We start from the raw sequence: 13,843 nt of genomic DNA on the forward strand, positions 1-13,843 counted from the left end.
GTGGCGCTAGGGTTATGGTATGGGCAGGCATAAGCTACGAACCCAATTGCATTTTATCAGAGTTGACTGTGCCTTTAAACAGAGTTGAGAGTTGACTGTGCCTTTAAACAGCTTGGAAAATTCCAGAAAATTATGTCATGGCTTTAGAAGCTTCTGATAGGCTAATTGACGTCATTTGAGTCAATTGGAGGTGTACCTTTTGGATGTATTTCAAGGCCCAACTTCGAACTCACTGCCTCTTTGCTTGACATCATGGGAAAAACAAAAGAAATCAGTCAAGACCTCAGAAAACAAATTGTAGACCTCCACAAGTCTGGTTTTCAATATTGGGAGCAATTTCCAACCTCCTGAAGGTACCACGTTCATCTGTACAAACAATAGTACGCAAGTATAAACACCATGGGACCACGCAGCTGTCATACCGCTCAGGAAGGAGACACATTCTGTCTCATAGAGATGAATGTACTTTGGTGCAAAAAGTGCAAATCAATCCCAGAACAACAGCAAAGGACCTTGTGAAGATGGTGGAGGAAACATGTACAATGTATCTATATGCACAGTAAAATGAGTCCTATATCGACATAACCTGAAAGGATGCTCAGCAAGGAAGAAGCCACTGCTCCAAAAACGTCATAAAAAAGCCAGACTATGGTTTGCAACTACACATGGGGACAAAGATCATAGTTTTTTGTAGAAATGTCCTCTGTTCTGATTAAACAAAAAATAGAACTGTTTGGCCATAATGACCATCATTATGTTTGGAGGAAAAAGGGGGAGGCTTGCATGTCAAAGAACACCATCCCAACTGTGCAGCACGGGGTGGCAGCAGCATCATGTTGTGGGGGTGCTTTGCTGTAGGAGGGACTGGTGCACTTCACAAAATAGATGGCATCATGAGGATGGAAAATTATCAGGATATATTGAAGCAACATCTCAAGACATCAGTCAGGAAGTTAAAGCTTGGTCGCAAATGGGTCTTCCAATGGACAATGACCCCAAGCATACTTCCAAAGTTGTGGCAAAATAGCTAAGGACAACAAAGTCAAGGTATTGGAGTGACCATCACAATGCCCTGACCTCAATCCTATAGAACATTTGTGGGCAGAACTGAAACAGCATGTGCGAACAACGAGGCCAACAAACCTGACTCAGTTACACCAGCTCTGTCAGTAGGAATGGGCCAAAATTCACCCAACTTATTGTGGGAAGCATTTGAAGGCTACCCGAAACGTTTGACCCAAGTTAAACAATTTAAAGGCAATGCTACCGATTAAGCTGAAATAAATCATTATCTGTACTATTATTCTGACATTTCACATTCTTAAAATTAAGTGGTGAGTGATCCTAACTGACCTAAGACAGGGAATCTTTACTAGAATTATATGTCAGGAATTGTGAAAAACTGAGTTTAAATGTATTTGGCTAAGGTGTACGTAAACTTCCGACTTCAACTGCATGTGAAATCCATAAATTAGGGCCTAATTTATATGAACTAACTCAGTAAATCTTTGAAGTTGTTTCATGTTGCGACTATATTGTTGTTCGGTGTAAGTAATTCTGTCACGGTTGTCATAGGAATGAGGGGACCAAAGTGCATCGTGTGTGTCGTTCCACATTTTATTTATACTGTGAAACTATGCAATACATACATACACTGAATGAAAAAACAACAAACCGTGACGCAGAGATGAACACAGACACAACTCAAAATTCATCTCCCACAAACCCAGGTGGAAAAAACCCCTACTTAAGTACGATCTCAATTACAGACCAACGAGGACCATTAAGTGCCTGTAATTGGAGATAATCCCAAACAAACCAACATAGGTTCTAGTTTTTGTATTTCTATCTAACAACATAGAAATAGAAAACATAGAATAAACCCCCCTGTCACGCCCTGACCTACTCTACCATAGAAAATAACAGTTTAACGTGGTCAGGACTTGACAAATTCAGAATTAGACAGACCAGGAAGTAACATATTCATATAACACTACTGGTTTCCACAGTATTAGAAAAAAAGTGCTTTTTAGAACCTAAAAAGGTTATTCAGATGTCCCCATAGGAGAACCCTTCGAGGAAGCCTTTTGGGTTCCTGGTAGAACCCTCTGTGGCAAGGGTTCTACCTAGAAACCAAAAGGGGTCTTCTATACTCTTAGAGGATGCCATGAATAACCTTTTGAGTTGCCACACTTGCAGAACCTTTCCAGTTAAAAAAGGTTCCTCAGGGAACCCCTCTGAAAATAGTCTTTAAGGAACCCCTGTGAAAAGGTTCAAACTAGAAATTATTTGTAGTGGGAGGGGATTCATTTTTTTTTTTTTTTAATGATATATTGTAGAGGTGGCAGCCTATCAGATTAAGATTAGAGTTGTAGCTTATCGGAGGCGTGACTTTCAGTTAGTTATTTTTGGCCACCCTTTAGCGTAAATGTAATTCCTGTTCATCATGTTAAGCAACTTTAACCTTTCCTTGAATAATTATGCATATAACATATTTTATTATGAATAAATCAAATCAAAGTTTATTTGTCACGTGTGCCAAATACAACCTTACAGTGAAATGCTTACTTACAGGCTCTAATCAATAGTGCCACAAAAAGGCATGTGTGTGTGTGGTTTGTGTGTAGGTAGGTAGGTAAGTAAAGAAATAAAACAACAGTAAAAAGACATTTGAAAATAACAGTAGCAACGCTATATACAGACACCGGTTAGTCAGCCTTATTGAGGTAGTATGTACATGTAGGTATGGTTAAAGCAACTATGCATATATGATGAACAGAGAGTAGCAGTAGCGTAAAAAGAGGGGTAGGCGGATGTTGGGACACAATGCAGATAGCCCGGTTATCCAGTGTGCAGGAGCACTGGTTGTCGTGGTCGGGCCAATTGAGGTAGTATGTACATGAACGTATAGTTAAAGTGACTATAGTCCACAATCATCTCCTTAGTCTTGGTTACGTTGAGGGATAGGTTGTTATTCTGGCACCACCCGGCCAGGTCTCTGACCTCCTCCCTATAGGCTGTATCGTCCTTGTCGGTGATCAGGACTACCACTGTTGTGTCGTCTGCAAACCTAATGATGGTGTTGGAGTCATGCCTGGCCATGCAGTCGTGGGTGAACAGGGAGTACAGGAGGGGACTGAGCACGCGCCCCTGGGGAGCTCCAGTGTTGAGGATCAGCGTGGCAGATGTGTTGCTACCTACCCTCACAACCTGGGGGTGGCCCGTCAGGAAGTCCAGGATCCAGAGGGAGGTGTTTAGTCCCAGGTTCCTTAGCTTAGTTATGAGCTTTGAGGGCACTATGGTGTTGAATGCTGAGCAGTGGTCAATGAATAGCATTCTCACATAGGTGTTCCTTTTCTCCAGGTGGGAAAGGGCAGTGTGGATGTGGAGTGCAATAGAGATTGCATCATCTGTGGATCTGTTTGGGCGGTATGCAAATTGGAGTGGGTCTAGGGTTTCTGGGATAATGGTGTTGATGTGAGCCATTACCAGCCTTTCAAAGCACTTCATGGCTACGGACGTGAGTGCTATGGGTCTGTAGTCATTTAGGCAGGTTGCCTTTGTGTTCTTGGGCACAGGGACTATGGTGGTCTGCTTGAAACATGTTGAAAATGTCAGTGAAGACACCTGACAGTTGGTCAGCACATGCCCGGAGTACACGTCCTGGTAATCCGTCTGGCCCCGCAGCCTTGTGTATGTTGACCTGTTTAAATGTCTTACTCACGTCGGCTACGGAGAGTGTGATCACACAGTCGTCCGGAACAGCTGATGCTCTCACTGAGGTGTTGCTTGCCTTGAAGCGAGCATAGCAGTGATTTAGCTCATCTGGTAGGCTCGTGTCACTGGGCAGCTCGCGGCTGTGCTTCCCTTTGTAGTCTGTAATAGTTTGCAAGCCAAGCCCTGCCACATCCGACGAGCGTTGGAGCAAGTGTAGTATGATTCAATCTTAGCCCTGTATTGATGCTTTGCCTGTTTGATGGTTCGTCGCAGGGCATAGCGGGATTTCTTCTTAGCTTCCGGGTTAGAGTCCCACACCTTGAAAGCGGCAGCTCTACCCTTTAGCTCAGTGCTAATGTTGCCTGTAATCCATGGCTTCTAGTTGGGGTATGTACGTACGGTCACTGTGGGGACGACGTCCTCAATGCACTTATTGACAAAGCCAGTGACTGATGTGATGTATTCCTCAATGTCATCGGAAGAATCCCGGAACATGTCCCAGTCTGTGATAGCGAAACAGTCCTGTAGTTTAGCATCTGCTTCATCTGACCACTTTTTTTATAGACCGAGTCACTGGTGCTTCCTGCTTTAATTTTTTCTTGTAAGCAGGAATCAGGAGGATAGAATTGTGGTCGGATTTACCAAATGGAGGTTGGGCGAGAGCTTTGTACGCGTCTGTGTGTGGAGTTGAGTTCAGGTGATCTAGAATTTTTTTCCCTCTGGTTGCACATTTAACATGTAGATAGAGATTTGGTAGAACTGATTTAAGTTTCCCTGCATTAAAGTCTCCGGCCACTAGGATTCCGCCTCGGGGTGAGCGGTTTCCTGTTTGCTTATTTCCTTATACAGCTGACTGAGTGCGTTCTTAGTGCCCATATCTGTTTGTGGTGGTAAATAAACAGCCACGAAAAGTATAGCTGAGAACTCTCTAGGCAAGTAGTGTGTGCTGCAATTTATCACAGTACACTCTTCTTCAGGCGAGCAAAATGTAGACTTCCTTAGATTTCATGCACCAGCTGTTGTTTACATATATGCACAGACCGCCCCCCCCCCTCGTCTTACCGGAGTGTGCTGTTCTATCCTGCCGGTGCAGCGTATTTCCCGCTAGCTGAAAATCCATGTCATCATGTAGCCACGATTCCGTGAAACATAGGATATTACAGTTTTGATGTCCCGTTGGTAGAATATTCGTGATTGTACCTGTACCTCGTCTAGTTTATTGTCCAATGATTGCACGTTGGCGAGTAATATTGACGGTAACGGCAGCTTTCCTACTTGCCTTCTGCGGGTCCGGACGAGGCATCCGGCTCTTCGTCCTCTGCGTCGCTTCCTTTTGCGAATAATTGGGATGTCTGCCCTGTGGGGTGTTTGGAAAATATCGTGTGAGTCCTGCTTGTTGTTGAAAAAATCTTTGTCTAATCCGAGGTGAGTGATCACTGTCCTGATATCCAGAAGCTCTTTTCTGCCGTAAGATACGGTTGCAGAAACATTATGTACAAAATAATTTACAAATATTGCGAAAAAAAACACATAACACAATTGGTTAGGAGACCGTAAAACGGCAGCCATCTCCTCCGGCGCCATCTTATTAACATTGCTGATTACATACAAAACTAAAGTGGTAACTATTCCAACTTTATGATTTGCATAGGCACTTGAGGAACTCCCACACCGAAGTTAACCTCATTAAACTACAAAACTGTAGGTGTTCAACTGTTGTTTTTGTTTTTATACGGTACCAGTCAAAAGTTTGGACACACCTACTCATTCAACAGTTTTTCTTTATTTTTACCATTTTCTACATTGTAGAACAATAGTGAAGACATCAAAACTATGAAATAACACATATGGAATCATGTAGTAACCAAAAAAGTGGTAAACAAATCTAAATATATTTTATATTTGAGATTCTTCAAAGTAGCCACCCTTTGCCTTGATGACAGATTTTCACACTCTTGGCATTCTCTCAACCAGCTTCATGAGGTAGTCACCTGGAATGCATTTCAATTAACAGGTGTGCCTTGTTAAAAGTACATTTGTGGAATTTCTATCCTTCTTAATGTGTTTGAGCCAATCAGTTGTTTTGTGACAAGGTAGGGGTGGAATACAAAATATATTTTGTATAAGACCAAGTCCACATTTTTATAGGAGTTGTTAAAACATGCTAATAACAGTCCTCTGATTACATAAAAAGGATGTATTCATTCTCTTTTCAAGCCTTATACAATAATTAATTTAATATTGCTTATTGACTATGTTTGGCATGTCCATGCTCAGTCATAATGCAAATCTACAGTAGGCCACGCCCCTATATGAGTGTGAATGCTATTGAAGGCATGCAATTACTTACAACAAAGTGGACTGCAAATGGGTTGACGTCAACAAATTTAGCAAAGATAAGTCTACATTTTGTTATTTCGTTTCTGTAAGCCATAATGGACTAACATTGGATTGGAGCTGATTTGAAGGCAGTACATAAAAGACCGTAAATACACAACTTGAAACGACCACATATTTTGCCACGGAGCATGTTCTGATTGGCCAGTGAGGGGCCAAGCCTGGACAAACCCACAACTTGTTTATTCATCAAAACCCAGCCCTTTCACGCCAACTGCAGCAAGTGCACCAATATTTGTGATAGTAAAAATAGTTAAAATATTTCTGACACACCCATGAACCTATAGCGCTATTGCCTGCACTTAGATTTACCATTTCGTTAGGTTTGTTAAAATAGAGCCCTTGTTGTCACGCAATGATACAGTGCCTTCAGAAAGTATTCACACCCCTTGACCTTTTCCACATTTTGTTGTGTTACAGCCTGAATTTGAAATGTATTACATTCATATTTTTTGTCACTGGTCTACACATAATACCCCATAATGTCAAAGTGGTACTATGCTTTTTCGAAAGTTTTACAAATTAATTTAAGATGAAAGCTGAAATGTATTTAGTCAATAAGTATTCAACCCCTTTGTACCGGCAAGCCTAAATAAGCAACTAATTTGCAAAAATATGCTAAACAAGTCACAAAATAAGTTGCATGGACTCACTAATAGTGTTTAACCTGAATATTGAATGACTACCTCATCTCTCTACCCCACACATACAATTATCTGTAATGTCCCTCAGTCGAACAGTGAATTTCAAAGACAGATTCAACCAAAAAGACCAAGGATGTTTTCCAATTCCCGGCAAAGAAAGGCACCTATTGGTAGATGGGTAAAAAGAAAAGAAACAGACATTGAATATCCATTTGGGCGTGAAGTTATTAATTACATTTTGGATGGTGTATCAATACACCCAGTCACTGCAAAGATACAGGCGTCCTTCCTTACTTGGGCTCCCGAGTGGCACAGTGGTCTAAGGCACTGCATCTCAGTGCTAGAGGCATCACTACAGACCCTGGTTTGATTCCAGGCTGTATCACAACCAGCTGTGATTGGAAGTCCAATTGGGTGGAGCACAATTGGCCCAGCGTTGTCCGGGTTAGGGTTTGGCCGGGGTAGGCAGTCATTGTAAATAAGAATTTGTTCTTAATTGACATACCTAGTTAAATAAAGGTTAAATATATATATATTTTTTAAATCTCTCTTCTGCCTTGTAGACAAGCACACTGTTAATAATCAAGTTTATTAGGCCTATATACACCAAAAGTATGTGGACACCCTTTCAAAATAGTGGATTAGGCTATTTCAGCCACACCCGTTACTGACAGGTGTATACAATCGAACACACAGCCATGCAATCTCCATGGACAAACATTGGCAGTAGAATGGCTCATACTGAAAAGCTCAGTCACATGCAACATGGCACCATCAAATCAAATGTTATTTGTCACATGCGCCGAATACAACAGGTGTGGAAATTACCGTGAAATGCTTAATTACAAGCCCTTAACTATCAACGCAGTTAAGAAAAATGAGTTAAGAAAAATATTTACTAAATAAACTAAAGTAAAAAATAAAGAGCAACAATAAAATAACAATAACGAGGCTATATACAGGGGTACCGGTACCGAGTCAATGTGCGGGGGTAAAGGTTATTCGAGGTAATTGAGGTAATATGTACATGTAGGTAGGGGTAAAGTGACTATGCATAGATAATAAACAGCAAGTAACAGCATCATAAACAAAAATGGGGAGGATCAATGCAACCCACTTCCTCTAACACCGTCTGGTATAGAGGTCCTGGATGGCAGGAAGCTTGGCCCCAGTGATGTACTGGGCCGTACGCATTACCCTCTGTAGCGCCTTGCGGTCGGAGGCCGAGCATTTGCCATACCAGGTGGTGATGCAACCAGTCAATGGTGCAGTTGTAGAACTTTTTGAGGATCTGAGGACCCATGGCAAATATTTTCAGTCTCCTAAGGGGGAATAGGTATTGTCCTGCCCTCTTTACGACTGTCTTGTTGTGTTTGGACCATGATAGTTTGTTAGTGATGTAGACACCAAAGAATTTGAAGCTCTCAACCTACTCCACTACAGCCCCGTCAATGAGAATGGGGGCGTGCTCGGCCCTCCTTTCCCTGTAGTCCACAATCATCTCATAGGAAGCCACCTTTCCAACAAGTAAGTTCCTCAAGTTTCTGCCCTGCTAGAGCTTCCCCAGTCAACTGTAAGTGCTGTTATTGTGAAGTGGAAACCACTAGGAGCAACAACGGCTCAGCCGCGAAGAGGTGGGCCACAGAAGCACACAGAATGGGACCGCCGAGTGCTGAAGAGTGTATCGTAAAAATATTCTGTCCTCAGTTGCAACACTAGCGACCAAGTTCCAAACAGCCTCTGGAAGCAATGTTGGCAGAATAATTGTTTGTTGGGAACTTTATGAAATGGGTTTTCATGGCCGAGCAGCTGCACACAAGCCTAAGATCACAATGCGCAATGCCAAGCGTCGGCTGGAGTGGTTCCACTGCTCCACTCTGGAGTAGTGGAAACGTGTTCTCTTGTGTGATGAATCACACTTCACCATCTGGCTGTCCGACGGATGAATCTGGGTTTGGCGGATGCCAGGAGAGGGCTACCTGCCCCAATGCATAGTGCCAACTGTAAAAATTTGGTGGAGGAGGAATAGTGGTCTGGGGCTGTTTTTCATGATTCAGGCTAGGCCCCTTAGTTCCAGTGAAGTGAAATCTTAATGCTACAACATGCAATGTCATTAAATGAATTGACATTAAGTGCTAAGTGTGGTGAGATGGAGTGATAGATCACCCATTAAATTGAAATAAAATAAGCCCTGGGGTTATAGGAGAAGACACATTAGAAAAGGAAGGAAACCAGTCTGGTAACGGCTGTTTTTTTTTAGATTTACAGCATAAATCAACAAAGATGAGGTTTCATTTTATAAAAAGATTAATAAAAAATTACAATATCCCCCTACACACTTTGGGAGGACACATAGACAGTGGCTTCTCCAGTTTTATGTGACAAATTACATTTACGCATTTAATTTGATACAACATTTTTGTTTTACCTTTATTTAACTAGGCAAGTCAGTTACCAACAAATTCTTATTTTCAATGATGGCCTAGGAACAGTAGGTTAACTGCCTGTTCAGGGGCAGAACGACAGATTTGTACCTTGTCAGCTCGGGGATTTGAACTTGCAACCTTTCGGTTACTAGTCCAACGCCCTAACCACTAGGCTACCCTGTCACCTTATCATGAGTACTTACCAACCGTCTGGCTTTATTCAAACACATGTATTATTTATCCCTTCGACAAAAGGCTTTTTGGATAAGGGTGACACCATCTATATGGCCCCTCTGGGTACCCCACTCGCTCTCCCCTTATTCCTCCCTCACACATGCGAGGAGGCCTCTAACCCTCGGTTACTGTACCACGCAGATTCCCAGTTAACTGGTTTATCGGTGTATACCACCTAGCAGCAATTGTAATTGAGGTACATGAGAGACATTTGACAAGACCATAAGGCTCTTTAACAGTTTTTGAATGATGTACGATAAACATAAATGGTGTATAGCACATGAAAATGGATAAGCAAAAATGTGGGATTTTGTCATATATGCGAAAACGTGCTTTTAGAATTTTTCCGAACATTAGTAACTAGTAGCCTAGTCAAGGATGCATCATGGAATATTGGCACAGTACATTTAAATGTAAACCTTGAATGTGGAGGTTTAAAATAACCCTCTGTTGGCCGAGTTGACCAATTTTAAGAAGAGCCATTTGTTGGAGGATATAAAGTCTAAGATCTTTGATAGGCTGGTGTGGAGTTTGTTACAGGAAATAATCACTGCCAGCTGGTCAGGTTAGCATAGGGCTAAATGTGACAGATTATCTAATGGGAACAGCTAACATATAGTGTTCTATCTCGTGCAACTACATCAACGATTTTAATTGGTTGATGCAGATTTTGAGACAAAAAATGTTTTTTCTATGTTCGCAAGTATGGACTAAATTAGTCATTTTTTCAGAATATAAATATTCTTGAAGCCTGATTTGACTTTGGAAAATGCCATGGCCACACTTGCTGAAGATTACACTTTTGCAACGGTATTACAGTGCAACAAAATGAAAATAAAAGTGAAAAAAAGCATTGTCACTGCCAAGGTGCTATAGTTAGAGAGTGTATTTGCGGAAGTCTGTGCCTGATTCAGATGTTCAGTTAAAATATTTATAGAGCTGATAGAGTTGGTAGAGGTGGTGGTATCGCGATTTATGTAAAATGCTGCTTAAATGTTTCTGTGTCCATATCAACCTCTGTCCCAAAGCAATATGAATGTCAAGTTTTAAATTTGGTACTTGGTAATAATGCTCATTTAACTCTAACAGGGGTATATCGCCCCCCCCCCCCCAGCTCCTCCTTGTACTCTATTCAAATTATTATGTTATATACTGTCTAATTATGCAAACTCTGAATTACTAATTTTGGGAGATTTTAACCTGGATTGGCTCTTACCAGTATCCGATAAATTAAAAGACATTTGTACTGAGCTAAATCTAACTCAGCTGATAACTAAACCAACCCGTCCCAACTTTAAGAACCCAGAACTTTAAGAACTACTCTACTAGACATTATTCTAACAAATACCCCCCATAAATACACAGCCAGTGGGGTTTTTGCAAATGATATCAGTGACCACTGCCCTATTGCTTGTATTAGAGATACCAGGCTGAAACACTCTGATCCCTGTATAATCTCTAAGAGAAATTATAAACATTTCTAACAGCAAGCTTTTATCCTTGACTTATATCACTCTGAGTTTTTATCCACTTGCTGTTTTCTGGACCCGGTTTTAGCCCTTGCTTTTTTCTCTTCTATTGTTACCTCTATGTCTGATAAACATGCCCCGCTTAAGAATCACAGAGTAAGAAACCGAACCAGTTCTTGGTTCTCTGCTGAATTGTCAGGTATTTTCGTGCAAAAGAATTGGGCCTGTGCCTTGGCGAGGAAAACAGGTAGTCCAGCTGATTGGCTGTTTTTTAGGCAATTGAGAAAGAAATGTACTGCAGTTGTCAAAAAGGCAAAATCAAATTACTTCCTTAATAATGCTATGACAGATTCTGCAGGAGATCCTGCAAAATTCTGGAAAACTGTTAATTTACTGAAACGGGGGAATTCTGCTGTTTCTCTTCCTAAGCAAATTACCTCAGACTCCTGTATTCTAAGTGAAAAAATGATATGTGTGATGCTTTTAACCCCTGGTCGGGCTCCGTCCCGCATACATCCAGCGAAAAATCCTATCGCCATTAGCATAACGAAATTATTATTATTTTTTTTTTTAAATATAGGACTATGTTATATCGTTTTATAGATACACCTCTCCTGAATCGAACCACGTTGTCCGATTTCAAAAAGGCTTTACAGCAAAAGCAAAACATTAGATTATGTTAGAGGAGTATATCGTAAAAGTAGCCACTTTCGGCCATTTTCCGACCAACCACATGCATCACAAATAACCAAAACACAGCTAAATGCAGCACTAACCTTTGACAATCTTCATCAGATGACACCTCTAGGACATCATGTTACACAATACATGCATTCTTTTGTTCGATAAAGTTCATATTTATATATAAAAACAGCATTTTACATCGGCGCGTAACGTTGACTAACTATTTTCCCTCAAATGCATCCGGTGAAACAGCGCTAAAATTTACTAAATTACTATTCGAAAACATTTTTAAAATGTAATATTGTCATTCTAAGATTTATAGATGAATATCTCTTGAAAGCACCTGTAATGCCAGATTTAAAAATAACTTTACTGGGTAATCACACTTTGCGATAAAAGGGGATGCGATACTCAGAAAAATAGGCTACCATTACAGGTCAGCGCCATCTTGGAACAATCGCATATCAAATCTAGTCTTGTATACTATTGTCAATAATCCCTTACCTTTGATTATCTTCATCAGAAAGCACTTCTAGGTATCCCAGGTCCACAACAAATGTATTTTCATTGGAAAAAGTTATTCCTTTATGTTCCAATAGCTTGTTCTTGTTAGCGCGTTCTGAAGGCTGCTCCAAAACTTCCATCGTGCGTGGGACTCCACTTTCGAAAAAATGCATATTTTTTTTATTTAGGTTCGTTCAAACATGTCAAACGTTGTATAACATAAATCTTTAGGGCCTTTTTCAACCAGAGCTCCAATAAGATTCAAGGGGGACGATTGCATTGTGTTTCAAAACGTTTCGAAAGGGGAGGGTAGCCAGGGGCGCCGGCGTCATAATGGTGATGGCCCTCTCCGTGTGACCACGTTCCACTGCGTCTCATTCATTCAGTTTTCACAGTAGAAGGCTCAAATCACTTTGTAAAGACTGGGGACATCTAGTGGAAGCAATAGGAAGTGCTCAATGAACCATTGCTCACTGTGTGAATTACAGGCAAACTGATGAAGTTGAGTCCGCAATTCAGAATTCCACTTCCTGTTACGATCGGTCTCGGGGTTTTGACTGCCATATGAGTTCTGTTATACTCACAGACACCATTCAAATGTTTTTTAAAAACTTTAGGGTGCTTTCTATCCACAAGTATTAATTATATGCATATCCTAGCTTCTGAGTTTGAGTAGGAGGCCGTTTAAAATGGGCACACATTTTTTTCAAAAATCGCTGTAGCGCCCCCTATCCTAGGCGAACGACAAGAGGTTAATAAGCATTTCATCTCTGCTGGTTTTTTATTTGAAAGGAAAAGTGGCCATTGTGGTTCTGGCCAGTTAGTTGATTTTTCGTCTTGCTTTTAAACCGTTACTCTGAAAAATGGTAACCCTGTTTTTAGTTTCCAGAAAATAACCAAAGCAGAGGTTCTAGCTGCCCTGTGTGCCATTGATACTAAGAAATCCTTAGGCGCTGACAATTTAGACCCGTACTTACTTAAGTGTGCTGCACCTATCATTGCTCGTTCAGTGACACACATTTTTAATCTAACATTAAGCACAGGAAATATCCCTAAGGTGTGGAAAGCAGCTTTTGTTCTGCCATTACATAAGGGAGGGGACGGTAGTGATTTGGATAACTATCGACCCATCTCTAGGCTCCCTTGTCTGGCAAAGATCCTAGAATCTATAGTCAACAAACAGTTACAATCTTTTCTTTCTGTTAACAGTATTCTTAGCACCAATCAATCTGTTTTTAGATCTAAACACAGTACCACATTGGCCACTATGCTTGTTGTAAATGATATTACAAATGCCTTACATGATAGAAAGCACTGTGCTGCGTTGTTTTTAGATTTGTCAAAAGCTTTTGACACTGTAGACCATGCTATCCTTTTGAGTAAGCTGTCATCTATAGGACTGGACACTGATGCCTGCCGATGGTTTTATGACTATCTTAAAGATAGAACTCTGGCCGTCATGGTCGACGGGGTCAAGTCTGACCCCTTACAGTTACTTAAAGGGGTCCCTCAGGGTTCAATAATTAGCCCACTATTGTTCTCACTTTATATAAACATTATATAAATATAAATATAAACAACATTGGTGATGTCAGATATTGTAAATTCCATTTATATGCAGATGACACAGTGATGTACTCTATTGCTACAACAGCGGACCAAGCTTTAATGCAGTTGGAGTCTGATTTCAGGATACTACAGGGGTCTCTTTTACAGCTTAAACTTGTTTTAAATGCTAAGAAAACAAATGTAATGTTTTTTTCTAGGT

The sequence above is a fragment of the Salmo salar genome, chromosome 19 (genome assembly GCF_965601325.2).
Source record: "Salmo salar chromosome 19, fSalSal1, whole genome shotgun sequence".
In the NCBI taxonomy this organism is placed as follows: domain Eukaryota; kingdom Metazoa; phylum Chordata; class Actinopteri; order Salmoniformes; family Salmonidae; genus Salmo; species Salmo salar.